This window comes from Rhipicephalus microplus, chromosome X (genome assembly GCF_043290135.1).
Source record: "Rhipicephalus microplus isolate Deutch F79 chromosome X, USDA_Rmic, whole genome shotgun sequence".
In the NCBI taxonomy this organism is placed as follows: Eukaryota; Metazoa; Arthropoda; class Arachnida; order Ixodida; family Ixodidae; genus Rhipicephalus; species Rhipicephalus microplus.
This window is the reverse complement of record NC_134710.1, coordinates 83,979,682-83,994,589: the sequence shown is the minus strand read 5'-3', so window position 1 is coordinate 83,994,589 and position 14,908 is coordinate 83,979,682. Positions and strand designations below refer to the sequence as shown.

At 45.0% G+C, this 14,908-nt stretch overlaps 1 long non-coding RNA gene across 1 annotated transcript in view; it reads right to left on the bottom strand.

Annotated features, from left to right (window-relative positions):
• Nucleotides 1-12,632, bottom strand: part of LOC119176176 (uncharacterized) — a 92,838-nt gene extending 80,206 nt beyond the window's left edge. The window contains exon 1 of the long non-coding RNA XR_005110438.2: nucleotides 12,244-12,632. This is a non-coding gene — a long non-coding RNA (uncharacterized LOC119176176). The remainder of the gene's footprint in view (nucleotides 1-12,243) is intronic.
• Between the last annotated feature and the right edge of the window lie 2,276 nt (nucleotides 12,633-14,908).

The window sequence follows — 14,908 nt, the reverse complement described above, 5'->3', positions numbered from 1 at the left end:
TTGGAAGCGGGTACAAGAAATAAAAAAAGAAAATACTCCCCCCAAGAACTGCCGGAACGCCATCATGTTTCTACCGCCCCGGCTCGGGCGTCACCTTCAGTGACGGCTGCTGGGATGCCCCTCGTGGACACCCTGCAGGTGGCTTGAACTCCTCGGGACCTTTTAATAAAGTTCTTGACTGACTCACTGACCGAACGAGACCCACTCATTCATCGTGAAGCTGTCGCTGCTCGTTTTCTTCATGCATGTAGTGCTATAATATTATTAACGCGACATCGTTAAATAGCTCGTTTTGCGGAAATTCTTGTAGTGGGCGTCGTTGGTTGTGAGCAAAAAATCACCATCTTGTGAGTGGCCAAAAAATAGACAAAGATGCAAATTAAATCAATAATCAAAAATTCGCGTCATAGTGGGGATCGAACACGGGTCGTTTGTTGGGGCAGGAGGGTGTTCTCCCAGAAAGCCACGCGCCTGCTTGTGAATGCAGTGAAAATAAGTTCATCTGCTTGGAAACGAAAGGGAAAGTAACTTCCATGCTTTACAACCACACGCGTTCTGTATACATGCTTCACAATTTGCAACATGAAATGTTGCAGTAATAAATGCGTCGTGAACGCGTCCATTGCCATCGGGCGTGAGAACGTGCATGAGGTTATCATGAGTGCGTGGTTTAGAGGAGGCACCCCACTACAAAAGGCACACACGCTACTGCGCCTATTCCCTTAGGGCTACGTAGTGGGTGCATAGCAAGTTCGGAAAGATTTCATGCACTAAGTGTTTGAAGTATGCACTAGGAACAGAATGTCACTATCGCGTTCGACTCCTTAAGGCGAAGCTTTAGGGTCCCCCAATAATAATAATAATAATAATAATAATAATAATAATAATAATAATAATAATAATAATAATAATAATAATAATAATAATAATAATAATAATAATAATAATAATAATATTATTATTATTATTATTATTATTATTATTATTATTAGTAGTAGTAGTAGTAGTAGTAGTAGTAGTAGAAGTAGTAGTAGTAGTAGTAGTAGTAGTACCTGAAATAGCGTTAGGTTTGGCGCTAAAAATGTAAGAGGAAGGGGGAGGAAAATGGCTGCGCCTCGACATTCTGAGATACACATTCCCGTTGTCTTCATTGAGCGTACGCGCGGATTATTGAAAAAGAGTGGGAAGGACGGGTGACGCAGTTACACTCTAAACTGTGCTATGCAGTGAGGCATAAGCTGTAAAACGTACATAAATTGGGGCATCGATTAAGCGCATGCATATCCTGCACGCGATGGAGGCACTGCGGCAATAATGAGATTACGCAATTTGCATTGTCCAACACACAAAGTCCATTGCATAATTCGACCATTGTTTGGCTTGAATACATTTTACCAGCGAGAACAAGAACGGGGCGCCGAAAGACCCCCACGCGACGTTCGCCCTGTCCGTCCCTGTCTTGTTCACGCTGGTGAAATGTATTCAAATCGAAACCGACCAGCCGAACTTTCAGCATTAACCTATATCAGTTATACACGCGGGCCACGGATAGCTGCCGTATAGACACGAGCTGGAAGCCCGGTACTTATATAGGTTAACGCTTCCAGACCCGATGCGTGTGTATCGATCCGCCCTCAGCACTGGCCTCTATATCACTCACCACCTCGGACCGTGGTGGATTATCACGTTCATAAGCGGCGGCGTCGACGTGGCGTGACCGTGGTTGTCCGGTGGTGATCGTCTCTTTCTGTTGCAACGAACGTGCGGGCTTCTTTGTTTAGAAAAGCACGCACGCACACACACACATACACACACAGAGAGAGAGAGAGAGAGAGAGAGAGAGAGAGAGAGAGGCGTATGCGCTTCAAGGATCTCTATAGGTGGCGAAAATCTACGCTGTGCATCGTGGCCTGAGGGTTGCTTTCCACAATTTGACCCAAAAATTTCCTTATGAGTCAATAAATACAATCCTCATGTGCTTTATTAAGAGTTTTGCACTGAAAAGAAACTTATTTGAAAGCTGTGTGGGACCTGAATATCTCAACCCTTCTGACTCAAGTAGTAACTGAGTATATATCACGACTTATTAATATAGTTGGCACTTGTTCTAACTGTAGTCTAAGTGCACGAAGAAACACAAAGCAACACAGAACAAGCGCTTTCTCCCAACTAAAAAAAATATTTACTGCAAAGAGAAGATTCATTGGAAATCCTCTGGGGCATCGCATCTCGCGGTTCACTGCAAAGAGTGCGGCTGTTATTCTGTTTTTCAGGAAACTCAAGTTGTTTCTCCTTCTATCACTCATTTAACTCGTGAGTTGACGGAAGCTTTTCATACAATAAAAAGAGGAGAACAATGCTCCGTCTACATTCGGTGTTACTGCACGATAACGAGTTTGCTTTTCTAGATTATGTTTCCGATTAATCTTTTTTTTGTTGTTGTTGTTGACTGTTTTCGAGGTGTCACGGTTGTACTTCTTGCCTTCACACGAATGCGTTGATACTGATTGCCCGTTTATATATTGTTATCTTTCCAATAAATCGTTTAGTTGTGAGAAAGCACTTGTGCTGTATTCCTCTGTGTTTATTCGTGCGCTTAAACAACATTTATACTATGCATATGCAACTAGCCCAACTTTAGATTGAGTGAGTACTTGTTCATTTTGACAGGATACGATACCTGTGTTGGTTGCGTCTTTCTTCCGGTATCCATAATTGCGCGCGTCCCATATCTTACCAAGATATAACTCCTAAACTGTAACTGCCAGGTTGTTGTGCGGTCACTGACCTAAAGGGCCACTTTAACCATTAGTGTAGATTGGCGCTCCACCGTGACGCTGGAAACGGTTCAGAAACATTTTTGTTTTTGAGTCTGCTACTTTAGTCATGCGATAAGACATATAAGCTATCCGTGCGTGGAGCACGAAGGTTCGACGTTTCAGATCCAGTAAATAAATCTTGGCAGTCAAGATGACTAGTATTTTATTGAGGGGCATGCGTATACACAGGTTTTTTTCTTTTCTTTTACGGAGCTCTAGTTCTGTTCTTTTGGCGATAAACGTTACCATCAGCTGATAAGCTTTACGCCATACTTCTATTTTATTTTCAAATACACACGAAAGCCACAGCGCATATGTGATGAGTGTTACGTCACGAGTTTCAAAGTTATTTTTCTTACCTCAATCGTTGTGATGGGGGAAAAAAAAAACTCAAAAATTTGTCTTTGCTATTCTCACGTGGTTTCGACGGTGAAGTCGAAAAGTTAAATAAAAAATATTTAGCCATTTATTGCGCGAACTTCGAGCACAGCAATAGGAACATTCACATCACAACCTAGTGACACTCGCAGAACAATGATGGGGGGGGGGGGGGGGCGAGCAGATGTCTGTGGTCGATAAGTTTCGGTAGGACGCGTCGGCTGTTATGCACGCACCATCGTATACGTTCCAGCGTTATCGCCGATGCTCGCTCAAGCTCCCGAAGGTACAGTCACAAGAAAAAAAAAAAAAATAAGAGTAGCACACGTGGCAAATACCGCCTTGGGAAGATCGCGACTACTGTGATCGCGGCACTGGCATATGTAAACTGCACGGTAGCGTAACCAAGATCAATCTAAATTGGTCGCAAAAGACGGAATGAAAAGTGCCCCGCCGTGGTGGTCTAGTGGCTAAGGTACTCGGCTGCTGACCTGCAGGTCGCGGGTTCGAACCCCGGCTGCGGCGGCTGCATTTCCGATGGAGGCGGAAATGTTGTAGGCCCGTGTGCTCAGATTTGGGTGCACGTTAAAGAACCCCAGGTGGTCAAAATTTCCGGAGCCCTCCACTACGGCGTCTCTCATAATCATATGGGACGTTAAACCCCACATATCAATCAATCAATCGAAATGAAAATTGATCGGAAAGCTGTTGCGACCAACATCAAGAACCACGTGACGATTGAAGCGCGACTGGCGGGAGGAGACAAACAACCAAAACTAAAAACTCAAAATGATTTTTTCTTCAAATAGTCGCAATGTTATATATGACAAAGTTAACTATCAAATTACTTTACGGTGTATCAGGCCTGGCTAGGTGGTTGATTGCCTCAATTTTCGTCGAATTCCATAAGTGGGGAAGGGGGGGGGAGGGCGTACCAAGGCCATTCAAGGCAATCTGCTACCAGAGCTTTGGTTTAGTTCGGCGTGTTTGGTTCTTTATTCTGTGGGCGTGTTATTCGGTTCGGCGCATTGCCATGGAGGTCAACGAGGCATCGCTCACTCCGCCATGGTGGTTGCGTGCGTACCTTCACTTATTTTTATGTGGTGCTTACTGGTGTGACATTTCAGAGCTCAACTAGCTCACAGAATGTGTAAATAGCCGCTCCTCTGACTGCCGACTGCTTTCGCTGGCGCCCGACTGGCATGCCCTCACCTTTGGTGACGTTGAACGAGACACGCTAAGCAACGACACACTGTACTCTACGGCTACCAAAGATCTATTTTCAAAGCTGCTGTCTCGCTGCAGTGGTTTTCCACGATTGGGCAAAGTTACTTATCGAACTGTTATGCTGTTGTGCTCGTGAACAGTGGTCTCACAATTCACTCTGCGAAGTTTCTTGTGCACATTGCAAGTACGTCACATTTGGCTAATAAAACAACTTTGCTTATTAAATCTTGAGTTTTTTGTTTCTTTTCTCTCCCGCAAGCAATTAGCGAGGCCCTAGGCGCAATAAAATTGCGTATTATTATCGGCATGTAAACGATCAGCAATTAGGAAAAATTTCAATTTCGCGCCATGTAGAGAAATGCGCGACATCGCTATCGCCTCCGGTTGGGACGTTAAATCTTTATTTTATGCTTTGCTGTTAGTTGTCCGCTCCTCACGTAGATGGCGATGGTGGCAACGAGCCGTCGACTACTGGATCGATGGGCTTCTATGGAAGTTACGCTACCAGTTTACGTATATCATGGTATAACTTCAATATAATCCCCTATGTGCAGTAGTTGGCGGCTCGTTGCCACCGTCGCCATCTACGTATGGAGGGGACAACAAACCGTGAAGAAAAAATTACAAAAAACAAAACATGACGTCACAACCGAAAGCGGTGGTACCGTAATGTATTCGCCCTACATGGCGCGAAATTGAAAATTGTCTTAATTTCTGACCTCATACGTGCCGTTTATAAGCAGGTGGCGGAAACTCCCTATACCTTGCATGCATTCGCTCTCGCATGCTGATACGCACCGGCAGCGCCGCTTTTACCACTGGCGGCTGCCGGGCATTCTACTAGAAATAAATCACGAACAGAACATTTCTTTCATGATGTCGCTGGTGAGATCACCAAAAAAAGGGAAAAGACGAAAAATTGAGAGGAGGAGGGTGGTCGTGGAAGCCTCCTTACCCACTTCGCATGCAAGTTGAATGCGCTCGCGCCTTTTTTCAAGTCCACTGGCTGCTTGGGCGATACGGGCATTCGTAAAACTTTGCTAATTGTATTTTCCACAATTTAATTTCTCGTTTGCGTGTTCTGAAGTGGCGAAAGTGAAGCTTACTGGTTTCTCCATAAGATGAAATTCGATCGGCACAAATAAAATGAGCTTTTCATTGCACGTTCTGTACGAAAAAAAAAAAGAAAAACAGAGACATACACGTAGTGTGAAAGTGCCAATCTATAAAAGCAGCTTTAGTTTATAACTGACACATGGACATAATGAGCAAACATTGAACCCAGAATAAGCGAACCAATGCGAAAATTATCAACAATTCCAACAAGGACACGTCATATTCGATTCAATCACGTTTGTTATGACGGCGCACATGGCATTTTTACACAACTTCAGTATCAAACGAGACTGAAGTTCAGAGGAAAGGAGAGGCTTGAAGCAAACAGAAGTTTTTCAAGAGAGAACTTCGCTAAAAGCAGTGTTCAAGTTGACTTGCCCTTATCAGGGCAACAGCGTTGCCTTGACAAAGAAAAGTTCCCTTGTCAAAACATTGGCACCAGCGACATTCGCAGTAATAATTTTTAGATGCATTTAGTCCACTACATGTATTTGACTGACAACATCAAAAGTAAAAACTCAAACCGACGTGAATTTCATGAAATGGAAGGAGCCTTTACTTGATGTCATTTGAACTACACGCCAAAAGCTTTACAAGCAAAAACTATTCAGCCAAGCCAACACGAATTCAAGCATTTCATCAAACGCATTTTGCCGACAGCAACTTGGCCGCCACCTTGACCAATCATTCTAGCGACATTGCCCTTCTGTCACTCCAGTCATGCTTACAGAGAACTGAATTTACTCATGTACTCATGCAAAATCAATACCTGCTCAAATGATAAGTCTAAATACTTGTGCTCACCCGTTGCCACAAGGAAACCTCGAAAACCTTCGCGGATCTGGAAATCCCGGGGTGAACACACTGTATAGAACCGCGCAAGACATGTGATGCCCCGATTTAGCCATCTTCGTGTAATGCATGGGTGCCCTGAATGGATTCACCAGGCCTACGTCGGCTTCCGCTTGCTGCCGGCTACATCAAATGCCTTTGTTGTATTCACACTTGGCACGTTAACCGAGCGAGACAACCAAGTGCAATCTTACATGTGATATCGCTGAGCAAATGGCAAGGGGGCGGATCGTAGGGGGCTACTATCCTCCACTTTGGCTGGCTACGTCTACCTGGGCAGACCACCGATTACATCACTTTTTTTTATTGTAACAGCACAGAGATCGTCCCTTCAATACGCTGATGCATGGTATGCGCTTGCATAGGCTTATACCATCTTCGCTACCTACTTGATTGGTATGTGGGGTTTAACGTCCCAAAACCACTATATGATTATGAGAGACGCCGTAGTGGAGGGCTCCGGAAATTTAGACCACCTGGGGTTCTTTAACGTGCACCCAAATCTGAGCACACGGGCCTACATTCGCTACCTACTTGTGGAACAAGGACACTTAAAAGGTCGGACGGAAGAATGAAAGAAGCGGAATGGATCGAGGGTCCCGCTCCTTTGTTAGATACAACCCAATAAAGCAGAAAATGAAGCCAGTGAAATCATCATCATCACTTACGATATAGATAGGAATTAATCAGAGTAGACGAGAAGAAACAAAAAACTTCCCATCAGTGAAGACCAACCCTTCGCAATGCGCATCCGATGCTCTACCAGTTGGAATACTACGACGGCCGTTCCCCCGGGCATTTCTATGCATGTAGCGGTCGCTCGCGCCACTTCGAAGCACACGCAATTCGAAGGCTGTGTGGTGGGTACAGAACCCACGGGTTCGTTTTTTCCTTCCACTCGAGTTCGTGTCCGTTGAAGCAATAATTGCTCTTGTGCAGTTAAAACCTACACGTACTTTACCCTGAGCTTTCCTTGGTCTCATAATGTTGAGTGGGAGGTCTGGTTATGCATGGTTTGCATCCACTTTAGTACTATAGAGGCGTGTCACTGCGGCGCATTTGTGCCCTCCCCTCCTGCCGGTTGCGCTGATTTGAACTCATAGTTATGTCGTATCAAAATGCCCAATCTTACAGTCTTCTGCTCAACGAGTTTGCACAATAGGAGCACTCGATAAGAAACACCGCGCAGCTGTTCAAACATGGCTCGATATAAATGTCCCTTTCGCTTGGTCAAAGCTTTATAACCATGGTGGTTGACCGAACAGATAAAGAGAAGCGGCCGCAACGTTTCGTGGCTTAAGACAGCAGATAGGGAGTAAATAAATAGTAGCACACAACCTCTTTGTATGATATGGTGTCCACTGTATGACTTCCGCACCGCAATACTATATAACCTGTAAGTTCTATTTTCGTTCACCCCGCCGCAGTGTAGTGGCTAAGGTACTCGGCTGCTGACCCACATGCCGCGGGATCGAATCCCGGCTGCGGCAGCTGCATTTCCGATGGAGGCGGAAATGTTGTAGGCCCGTGTGCTCAGATTTGGGTGCACGTTAAAGAACCCCAGGTGGTCGAAATTTTCGGAGTCTTCCACTACGGCGTCTCTCATAATCATATGGTGGTTTTGGGACGTTAAACCCCACGTATCGATTATTCAATCAAGTTCCATTTTCTTTGCGGTACATGCGCTGTGAATCTAGCTTGTTCGTTTTTTTTTTTCTTTTCAAGTACTTATGACACTGATTTAACGTGTTAATGTGTAGATGTAAACGTTGCGCAGTATACATACTGCGCATGTCTCTGTTTCGGCGCATATTTGACGGTGACAGAGCCACAAGTATAGATAGAAGTAATAGCGCCTGCTCTGTGTTTCTGGGCCTTGAGAGTGTCTGTTTCGCGCTAAATCTTTTCCAGAAGGTATGCTTTTGTCCGACATACATGCACTTCCGACGTCATGTTGTCTAAGTTAGGCGCACCTGTAACTTAAATGAGAAGCCGCTGCGTGATGCAACGTCACCGCAACTGCACTTTGATTGATTGATTGATTGATTGATTGATATGTGGGGTTTAACGTCCTAAAACCACCATATGATTATGAGAGACGCCGTAGTGGAGGGCTCCGGAAATTTTGACCACCTGGGGTTCTTTAACGTGCACCCAAATCTGAGCACACGGGCCTACAACATTTCCGCGTCCATCGTAAATGCAGCCGTCGCAGCCGGGATTCGAACCCGCGACGTGCGGGTCAGCAGCCGAGTACCTTAGCCACTAGACCACCACGGCGGGGCAGCTGCACTTTGGGGACACGAATATGTGGTTGAAATTTATTCATGCACCTAAGGCCGGCGTATATGTAGAGCGTATCCATGTTGCCCTGTAGAGTGCACGTCCCCGACTCGATTACAGCAAGCGACCACCAAAGGACCAAATATACAACAATTATTATTTAAACGGTTGCCTATATAGCGAGATCAAGTCAGAAGCGGGTTTTTTTCTTGTGGTAAGCGCTCAAATTATTCGCTTTTAAAATTAAATCTAGAACATGCGAAACGCACAAGTTTTCACAGTTTTGAGCACCGGAGGATGGCACACCTGCATTAAATACAACACCGCATCATTGCGTTGCAACATACGTCGGCGTGCACGAAGTGCTGATGCTGATGACCTCTGATGGATGGCGCTTACCCACAAAGGGGGATGGGCCAAGAACCGGGCTGCAGGATACTTAAATGAAACTAAACTGAAACGAAGTGGAAGTGTGCTTATTTTTCATTGCTTCGAACTTTGTCTTCGCTATTTTACTGACATGCCACGCCGAAGCATCTTACTCACCGGCTGGCCGATTGAGCCCACTTTAGCCGAAGTGCAGCTCTTGCAACGTCCACTAATATTTCGCGCTACGGTGGATATCAAAGCGGGCGCCGAGCTACATTGAAAATAGTTCCGAAGCGTCATCGTGAAAAAAAAGGAAGAAATAAAAAACATCACTGAAAAGAATATATTCACTGGCTCTTGAAAAAAAAAAAAAGCCCATACGTGTGTTGCAATGTATGTGGCGTAACTACAGAGCTATAATAATGCGGTCTTGTGAAACCGCGTCTCGTTGACTGGCAGGCGCGTTTACACAATGTGTATACGAGTAGAGAAAAGGCGGGTGGGAAGAGGAAAAAAAGACAGAAAGAATAGGTTAACCTGGCGATCATTTCGTGCATTGTCGTGCAGTACACCTAACCAATGTTTACGTTAAACTGTGAAAACAGTCACTAATAATAGGGATGTATACGCGCTCAGCATCCTCTGTATTCCCATCTGCTTTCTTATACGACAATGGCACTGCTCGGCCATGCGTGTACTATCTTGATGTTCAGTCGGCGTTCTCTGCGCACCACTAGCGGTGAACAAACATTGTATATTTCTCAGCCATTTGGGACTGTAACAGTGCACGTTGTTCGAACGCTTCAAATTACGCCGGAAATCAAACTTCAGAGATCCCTGCCTAAGAAGCAGGAATATTACGCGTTTTCCCATACGTCTCGCGGTCCTGAAACTTTTGACGTTGACTGTGGAATTCTGGCGCCTGTAGATAACATGTTACCCCGGTTTACGTGTTGGTTAGCATAAAATTACAAGGTTACTAGGTCAAAGAACGGTACCATTAGCCACGCATGCGAGGCATGTAAGACCAGGCAAGGGTTGGAGGGATGAGAAGTTGTCGAATAAGATAAGTAGCCGGGGCGAACGTGTTCACGTTGCAACATAGCGCCTTGTTGCACGGGTCAGTGAGGCGCGCATGATAACACTGCTGCCCTGACCACGTCCGCTTGTAGACGCGCACAGAGTGCAGCTAAAACTGCTCATCACTTCATGCAGATATATATATATATATATATATATATATATATATATATATATATATATATATATATATATATATATATATATATATATATATATGTTACAAGACTTGACCACGCTACCCCTACGTTTCTCCCCTTCTATTCTATCCGTTGTGTAGTAATTAGTAATTCTGCAAGTAATACTGCACCTAAATCGTCGGTAGATAGTTAAATTAAAACGGCTGAATATCACAAAACTATGAAAAAAAGACTCGGCCACCGCAGGCATCAGACATTTGTCGCTCACTTAGCAGCTCACTTATGGTAATTTAAATATTGCAGTAGCTTTTCTGTTAAAGTACAAGCAACTTTCCCAAGAGAGAAAACAATAATTATTTAGTCGTCATTTTGGAATACTTAGCAAGCCTACCTGCATAAAAAAAAGCCACCATTTACGACTGGAACGATGAAGCGGTCGTTTCAGAACGCTTAAATGTGTATTGTTCTTCCCAAGTTCATGGTAGCTGCCCTATTAATTAAGACCTTAACAAACACGAAACCCAGTGCGACACATTTTTGCAGTGTCAATGACTCCCCGCTCTCAAAATTCAGCAAAAAAAAAAAAACGATACATTACCAAGGCAAGTGCTCGCGTGTGATTGATCCCCCTGCTAATTAATGGACCACGGTACTTGGCGTATATTTACGGAGCACTGTGCTTTCTTCAATTTTTTCCTCTTTACTTTCCCTTGTTTGTTTAATTTTCTCCGTTTGCTTAAAATCAAGTAGCGATTGTTATTGCCTTGATTTTAGTCCTCGTTTGTCTGTCGCGCTCTTTCGGCGCAGATGCAGTTTCTGTGAAATGTAGCCCAACTCTGTGTGCCATAGATGACCATCCGCGGCTATCGTTTTGTTTTTGCGTGGCCGCGGCCCAACGAACTGATCAGTGGCAAATCGTCACGTGCGCGACAAGGAAGCGCGCAATTTGATTTGTCTGTACACTCAACGGCGCCGCCCTTCCTTTGTCTTTCCCGCGGTCATAAAAAAAAAAGTCCGTCTGTTCGTGCAGGCAGGTGCTTCAGCTTGCGCGTACTCGCACGCACGCGCACAGAGTTGTCGATCGATGGCGACCTTTCCGAGGCAGGCCGTTGGCTGGAGCGCTTAAAGTGTAAACAAGCGGCCCGCTCGCTTCCGGCCCGCGCTCGATATCGGGCGTTGGCTCCCCGGCGGGCAGCAGCCCCAACGACGGGCCGCCTCTTTTAATGCACCGCCGCTGCGGCCGCAGCCCATTCAGCAGGCCGACCACGTGACGTCCGGCCTTGCTCGAGCGCAAACACCAAAGGTATCCCACAGCCGCCGCGACTAATCTTGGCATCGCCTTGGGGCCACAACGCGCGTCTTTCTTTCCTGCCGTAGGGGTGATGCCCACGAGGCGGCACGTCTAGGTGAAATGGTAGGCCACAACTCGTAACGAAATGTAGGCCGGTGACAACACCGACCAGTTCTAGACCCAACTTGTCCTGTCTGGTCCAACTGTCTCGACACGGGCCTGAAGCTGGAAAGTATTTCTTGCATATATACAGTCGGAAGAAATAGATGATGCAAACAACTCAGGGCTGGTGGGCGTATGTATGTATGTATGTATGTATGTATGTATGTATGTATGTATGTATGTATGTATGTATGTATGTATGTATGTATGTATGTATGTATGTATGTATGTATGTATGTATGTATGTATGTATGTATGTATTCATTAGAACGTGTATTTATGTCCTATGTATGCATATATTCACGAGAACATTTATGTCGTCAAAAGCTGAGGGTATCGTGCTGCAAGAACAGAAATAGTAATGGTGGTGTTCGCGGATCAGATCAGCCCGTAACAAAGGCGAGACAGCCGATCGATCGAATTAACGAGTGACTTCCGCCGGAGTTCAGTGTTTACAGTCAAGGTGAAGAAAACAAAAGAGAAAGAAAACCAAGAAAAAAGTTGCGACATCTCAGCGCGCACTCACCGAGTAGCGGAGACACGCAGTCCAACAAAGGCAGCAATATTCCGAGTGGCCACGGCGGCCGGTGAAACAGCAGCAACGTACATCGCGAACAGCGCACCAGCGCCCAACTGCTGCAGTCCGGGGTCGGTCGCCGCACGGTTTGGCAACAACACCCCTCACCCTCAGCTCCGCCTGCAAGGCTCGCCCTCACCCGTCTTTCCCCGCACCCCGGATCATCGTTGCACCACCCGCCTGGGGAAGCGGGCACCGAGTTCTCCCTAGGAACGCAATGGTGGAAGGGCGCACCCACCACGGTCGCTTTTGGAGCACATGGCCCGGACACTGGGCCCTATATTGATCGCCTACAGTCGGATTCCTTCTCGCCCATCCGCTGCAGCCGCGCTCACCGATGTCGCGAGCACAAACAGAGGAAAGCGCGCGCCGGTGCGTGTCAAGGTTCCTCTCCTCCGCTAGAAGCGTCCTTTTCGCTCGCCCCGCACGTCACACCGTGCGTCTCTCGCACGAGGACGTTCCCTCTGTCGACCTGAGAGGCTGCATTTTTCCCTAGGCTGCAGCAGCAACCCACCGATACTGGCAGCCTGTAACCGAGACTGTAACCGAGAGGCGAGAACCACCGCAGTAAAAGAAAACGAGGCGGAAAGTAATAGTCACTCGCTTGCGAACCACGGCAGGATCTATTAAAAGCTTCGAAATGAAAGCTTGAACCCTGAATATAGTTGTGAACAACTAAAAACAGTGACCACAATTGTGATATATATATATATATATATATATATATATATATATATATATATATATATATATATATATATATATATATATATATATATATATATATAAGGGAAAGAAGTGTATACTTAAGGGCTGGTATTTTCCATGTTTTGACACAAAATTAATGAGATCTAACAGACAAGAATGCCAAGGAAAGTATAAGGGAAGTTATGAGATCGAATTGTAATGTAAGTGAATGGAGAGATCTCTCTCTCTCCTTATATATATATATATATATATATATATATATATATATATATATATATATATATATATATATATATATATATATATATATATATATATATATATATATATATATGTGTGTGTGTGTGTGTGTGTGTGTGTGTGTGTGTGTGTGTGTGTGTGTGTGACGGGAGCACGCAAATTTCGTTATTTGTTTGCAGATATGTTCTACTGCGGTGTATAACACTTTGCTGGTGCAGAAACCAACATCTACCTTAAGGTCTGCCCAGTTCGATGGGAAAAAATTCTTAAATGTAATAACTATTTAAACTAGGAAGGTTTACTTGCCAAACTGTGATGGTATACGCCGATTAATTTTTTTAACATCTCAGTATATCTTCGCGTGCATCCAAATTTAAATAAAAAGGTGCATGCGTTTCTTTTACATTTTGCCCCCGTGGAAATGCACCACCGTGACGGTGAACCAAACCCAGGTCCTCGAGTTTGGCTGCGCAACACCCTCACCGCTAAACTACCACGGCAGGTTGAAAGAGAGTAGTAATAAATTGAAAACATTTCTGCACTGTCAACCTAAACCCCCGAACGCCCACTACCCTCTAACCACAAACGTATTAAACTCTACGTCTTTCTATACTACAGCCCGTCACGTTTGAAATCTTTACGAATAAGTGAACGAATCAACTAAAGTAAACCAACAAATTAACGCAAATGTATGTGACTTTCACGATATGTGCGAAGCTGTACGAATAGAAAAGCCAATACAAACTCAGGTTAAAAGAAAAAAAAACAATACGAGGGCTGGGTGTCTGTGCTTGCGGAGAAAACAGCGCGACAAACATTCCCTATGTGGAAAGTTCGCAAGGCCCGGTATATAGTACTTACACACGTGCCTGTGGGTACAATGTTACTAGGACTACCACCTCGACTCATAGGATAATGATAATAACTCCACAGATCACCAGATATCAACATACATTGCCGTTGAAAACCTCTGAGCACAAATTATTATTAATGATAATATCTGAGGTTTTCCGTTCCAAAAACGACGATATGATTATGAGTGACGTCGTAATGAAGGGTGGCGGAAATTTTGACCACCTGGTATTCCTTAACATGCATACTGACATCGCACAGCACTATAGTATTGTCACTATATCGTTTCACCTTATCGGAGAGCGCAAGTCCCATTTTTAATGCTTGTTGCCATACTGACGAAGTCTACCTTCCGTCTTGCTCTACAACAGCGGCAACACTGCACTCCCTTGATGCCAAAGACTGCCACAGTTACACCTGGCCATTCCCCGAATCACGAAATTAGAGACACCATTGGACAGCTGATCTATAGAGCAGCGATACTGTTGTTATTGAACGAAGAGTATGCCCAAAGAACGCACACGGGCCTACAACACGGGCCTACAACAGTATGACCAATCTGAGCACACCGGCCTACAACATTTCCGCCTCCATCGGAAATGTTGTAACTCTTCCTCAAATAAACTCCTCCTCAAATGTAACTCCTCCTCAAATAAACTCCTCCTCAAATTAAAATCCTTTCTGCGCGGCACTCACGGCATTCGCTTGTTATCTTGGCTTTCAGATTACCTAAATTTAAGGCAGCAGTTTGTCGCGTTTAACAATTCGCATTCGTCATCCCTCCCTGTCACATCAGGTGTGCCGCAGGGCTCGG